This window comes from Helianthus annuus, chromosome 14 (genome assembly GCF_002127325.2).
Source record: "Helianthus annuus cultivar XRQ/B chromosome 14, HanXRQr2.0-SUNRISE, whole genome shotgun sequence".
NCBI classification, from domain to species: domain Eukaryota; kingdom Viridiplantae; phylum Streptophyta; class Magnoliopsida; order Asterales; family Asteraceae; genus Helianthus; species Helianthus annuus.
The window spans coordinates 168,947,295-168,953,294 of record NC_035446.2 but is presented as its reverse complement, the minus strand read 5'-3'; positions in this window follow the sequence as shown (position 1 = coordinate 168,953,294).

Genomic DNA, 6,000 nt, shown 5'->3' with positions numbered 1-6,000 from the left:
GAAGCCTGTGTTTATACCTCGTGTCCGAAGAATGAGAAACTTTTGCCTTTGTTATAAGCAGCAAGTAGTGTTTGACAATCGCCGGGCTTGGTAACATGAGCCTGTGACTCGAGTGAGGGCTTTAAAGTGGGCTGGACTATGGTTTCCTGCTAATGAACTCCCTCTTTTTTATTTTCTATCTTTTTTATACAAATATTCATTCTGTCATGTTGATTTCTTGAAACTAAATTTTAAGTTTTTCCATACCAACATTAATAAATTTTGTGATATAATACAACCAAACATGTTGGAGTGATTTTGTCCAAAACCGAATACAATCTGAGCCAACCGATAGTTTTATTAAACATCTAATAATATGCATACGATGCGTGTTCCCAACCCGATCCAAATCAGTTTTTACAGAAAACATTATGTCAACCTTGTGACAAAATCATATCAAGTGTAGATCATAGAAGTTATAACTTTGACTTAAAAAGTCAAAACTTTACATTTCTATAAGAACTAGAGGTGGACAAATAGGCAGATTGGATGGGTTGAGTAACGAATTAATACGGGTTAAGGTTGAAACGAATCATTATTCAGTATGGATCAAATCGGCAGGGGACGACGCTATGAATTTGTGTACCCTGTTCGAGATCGGAAAAACATGCCCTTAAGCCTTAACAAAATCGGGTATTGGACTCACTAAAGGTCTAAACCAAATGCCCATGGGCTAATAATTAATTTAAACCATAAGAATAGTTTTGTAAGTGGGCCTATGTTGATGTTTGTATGAGTATACCTATTCAATTTTTTTACATATACATATAGGTTTTTTTTAAAAAACAACGTGCCCTTCAAAATATCAGGCCCTGACCGGTGGTTCTCCCCGCCCACCCTCAGGGCCGCCCCTGCAAATCGGGCCAGGCTTGGTTTTGTTGACTTGTGAACATTTTTTTCCCGTTATTGCAATTTTATGTTAACAAATAGTGTACTTTAGGTATGATAACAAAAATTGTATTTAATTAAAATAATAACTTAAATATTTAAATTAATAATAAAAATTAAGCGGCTGTGTGCACTAAAATTTCAACATAATTATTCAGTCAGTTTGGCCCATTTGACCTGTTCATCTTTAAGCTAAATCCTTTTGGTTTGATACCCATTTTAAGACTGGACGGTAAGAAGAGCCTCATCCCTAAGGGGATGGGCCGCCATGTCACCGCCACGTAAGCGCGGCCTAAAGAGGATGGACCTAGGGGGTGGGGGATGAAGCCCTTTATATATATGTATGTATGTATGTATGTATGTATGTATGTATAGGTGTTTGTGTGGGAGAGAGGCACGTCGAACCCGGCTTGTGGAGGACGGAGACGACGGGATGGACCACAGGGGGGCGGTGTGGGGATGCGGCGCCGGACCACGTCGGGCCTAAGTCGGCCCCCATACCTTCCAGTCTAAGCTAACATCCTTTTAAGTTTCAGAAGAAGAAACAAATCGTTACTGGATTCCAACAAAACATAACATCCGAATGGCCATGTACTGGCTGCAATATAAATGATAAAACCAATAACAGGTTTAGTTGATACTGAGAACCACACACCAATAACATGTACTAGCTGCAATATAACAGGTTTACTTTAATTCCTTTTGTTTATTTTGATTGTTTGCATAGGCGGATAATGAGAACCACACCTAATATATTATAATTTTTTATTGTTTTAATGTTTGAATTATATTCTCGTCCTGTATTATCGACTCCGCAGCAACGCGCGGGTTTCCCACTAGTGACTTCTAATATAGATATAACAAAAAAAGCACTCTCTAAATTAGTGAGTCCCGTTGTTTTTCATATTGGATTAGCAAAATCGAGCAAATCTTCCAAAGTTTTTCATTTTGGTCGGATCCTCAAGTTCCTATTAGGTATGAAATCTAATGACCTTAGTTGATATAACTTAGCAAACATTCCCATTAAAAAATTGTAACCAGTAATTGTTATTATAAGCTCATATAGCCATATAGGCACGTGATGTATCATCAAGATATGTTATTTGTATGCGTGTTGAGATAATCGAGATCACTGGTTAACGTAAGTTGCAGATTATATTAAAGGGTTGAGATTTGCATTATCTTCTAGCAGGTTTAAAACACCATATATACAAATGGTGAGATTAATGGGTACACTTTTAAACCTTGAACTTTTAATTACCTCCATGAATTCTTCTATCTTAGAAATGTCTTAATCAAACGTCAAAGTATAATTATATGAATTACACCTATGTTTCCATTTAACTTGTTTTCTTTCTGAAACTAACCTAGAGAATTGATTCAACCTTTGTACTCTATACCCTCAACTCTTTATATTTCTTGATTTTCTTAAAGTTTGAAGCTAGACCATAATGTTTTCCAAGCTAGAGCACACCTCCAGTGTTAGATTAATATTTAAACTTTAATTATGTTATAGCTTATGTACTTGTATTTATAACTTATAAACATGATACGTAATGTGACCGATGAAGTGGTGATAAGCGGGTGCAAAGTTTAAACTGCCATGGCAGTTACTCCCGCCAAAACTGATCCATGTCTCATGAATCCGCTGCAAATATATAAAGATGATATCCGGCAATCTTTTCCGGTATCAAGACATTCAAGTTTATCTCGAATTGTCCATTATTCTCTGTTCTTTGATTTCCCTGCATTCATTCCTTATACTGAATCATGGAAATACAATTCGGATCACTCACAAACAAGAACTCATCCATGTCTCATGAATCCGCTGCAAACTTAAATTCTGATCCCCAACATAGTGGTATCAGAGCATCAATGTGGAAGAAGAATACCGAAATCAAATCCACTTCCACTTTGTTGCCATGCCAACACTGCACAGACGAGATGAACGGCAAAGACAAGCGAATTCCTCGAGTGAGAACATGCTATTATTGTCACCAACCGGGGCACCGGATTTATTCATGTCAGAAGAAGGAAACCGACGAGGCAACCCAATTGATTCGACAGGCGGTGAATACGGGAATACAGAAACAAGAAAGAGAAATTTGTGATCATCAGGAGATGATTGTTGTCGGTACCGAAGGAGGGCTATGGAGCGATATTTGGTACGTTAGTTCTGTATTTACACACCATATTTCCGGAAACTTAAATGTGTTTAAACGCATTAAACACATTGTTGGGGTTGACACACGGTCGGGGGGGGGGGGAAACAATTTCTTCTTCACACAAGGGGTTGGGTCGGTTGAGATTAAGACAAGTAATGAAACCATGAGAATATAAAGTGTATTCTATTCCCTGGAGTTAGACCGGAATGTTTTGAGCATGGATCAATTAACGTTGCAAGGCTACACCGTCAATAAGGCCGGTGATACTTGCAGAATTTATCCTGTGTTCTCAACTCCGGTAAATAACTCCGTGAACGATGTAAGTGTTCTGACAAGGGAAGAGGAAATCGGCTTAACCGAAAAACAGGGTATCTCGATGTGAGTATTTATGATGATGAATTCAAGGAACGATTCTTGAACTCCTTTTTCGAAGAATTAAATCTGTCTTCGCAAGAGACGGATTGGAGTTTGATGATCGTTAAAGCAATGGAGTTCCGCGAATTTGCCGACTGCAAGGCTTTTCTGGATATGATCGATGATAGGGAGTTTGTTTTTAAGTACAAACACACATTGGAGACAAAATTTGAGGAAATGGTAAAGTGGTTCCTGAATGTTTATATGGGAATATCCTCAAGACCGATTCCTCCATATGCTCCAAACAAAAGAAAAATAGACTTGTCAGGTCTGTATGTGTTGGTGGCGAGAGATGGCGGCTACCGGGATGTTACCACTGAAAATATATGGCCAATAATAGCGAAAGACTTAGGATTCGATTACCAAGACGGTGATTACATGCGAATCATTTATGCCATGTATCTTGACGTCTTAGAGTACTATTACAAGTTCAAAATGATTCAAGAAAAGGTGTATGACAAGAAAGTGGTGAATGAAGAAGAAGATACCTCTCACGACTGCCATGAGAGGAGAAAAAGTGCAGGTGACACTCAGGACGAGGCTGCTTCGGAGCACTATGCTCTATTCACCGGAAACGGGTGGGAGAGTGATTGGAATCTGCAAAAGAAACGGAAGCGTTTCAACTTCAACCATGCAAGAGGGGCTGTCGAAGAAGTAAACAGGAGCGTCATGGAGCAAGCTCGGAAACATAATTAAATTTAAGGGGGTTGTGTTAGATTAATATTTAAACTTTAATTATGTTATAGCTTATGTACTTGTATTTATAACTTATAAACATGATATGTAATGTGACCGATGAAGTGGTGATAAGCGGGTGCAAAGTTTAAACTGCCATGGCAGTTACTCCCGCCAAAACTGAACCTCCAAATTGGCAAATATATAAAGATGATATCCGGCAATCTTTTCCGGTATCAAGACATTCAAGTTTATCTCGAATTGTCCATTATTCTCTGTTCTTTGATTTCCATGCATTCATTCCTTATACTCATCATCATCATCATCATACTCAGTAAATCCCATCAATAGCAAAGCTAAGATAGGGTCTGAGGAGGGTAAGATGTAGACAGCCTTACCTCTACCCCGTAGGAATAGAGAGGCTGCTTCCAGTGAGACCCCCGGCTCGATAGTAGTTTTGCATCAAGCCTTGGACACAAGGCACATAACGCTCAACAATCGGGACAAAGGCCGATTAGTGCATGTACCCTTTTGTCTTTCGGCTATCAACGCCACCACATGATGCATGATTAACCATCCTCCTCTTTTAACGTTATTTTCACGAAATTAGTAAAATAACGTTAAAATTAGTGCACTTTCACTTTTGCTCCCCGAGCGTCCACACATATATACATTATATGTGCATACCGCAAGCGGGGCTACATTCATTCCTTATACTGAATCATGGAAATACAATTCGGATCACTCACAAACAAGAACTCATCCATGTCTCATGAATCCGCTGCAAACTTGAATTCTGATCCCCAACATCCAGGAGGTGATCTTAACCCACACCTCTTTGATATATACTAATGATCGGTATAGTTGTAATACCTTTTTTTTAAACAGAAGGTGATTTTCATCTTCTGTTTAAAAAAAAGGTATTACAACTATACCGATCATTAGTATATATCACAGAGGTGTGGGTTAAGATCACCTTTTGGAGTAAAGGTGCGGAACACCGCTAAGGGTCGGCTGTGAAGGGTGCATGGGGAGGTGTTGTGAAGAGTATCACATGCATGGGGCTGTGGGTGGTGACTATTGGGGTGTGGGGGAATGTACCATCTTTCTTTTCTTTACTTTTTTTAATAACAAACTTACTCATAATCTACCTCTATTAACCATCAATACACGCACCTTGCAGAATTTGAAGTTTTGAACCTCCCAGCTACCTCTAGGATACATGAGAGACACCTTATCAATACACCATGTCTTTTTGGGACGAGTGTGCCATCTAGAGGTCGGGTATGAAAGAGAAATGCTAATTATAGTATTCTATGTCTATAATTAATTTGTATTTTGTAGTAATTAAAAAGAGGTCGGGTACGGAAGAGAAATGCTTAATTATAGTATTTTATATCTACGATTAATTTGTATTTTGTAGTAACTAAAAAATAGTAAATTTGTCACATGTTCAAATTTCCTCTTGAATTTAATTACAAAATAAAATATTTAAGTGTTTAGAAATAAATTGAGACAAAATACAGACGAGTTTTAAGGTAAAAAAAATTAAATAACTACTAACTACACACGTAACAGGCAAATGTACCTATCAAAATATAGTATAGTTCAAGTAAGTTACCAGGTATGTATCAACCGTAGAACACAAAATTTATTAACTTTAAACCTATAAACAACAAAATGTTTAAGAATTATTTTCTCATATTATTTAGATTTTTGCCTTTATATGCTTGTATCTGACAGTAGGTTTGTTTCAGATCGAGAATGAAATAGAGAGAATCATTTAGGTGATATTAAGTATAGATGTGATTAGGCACAA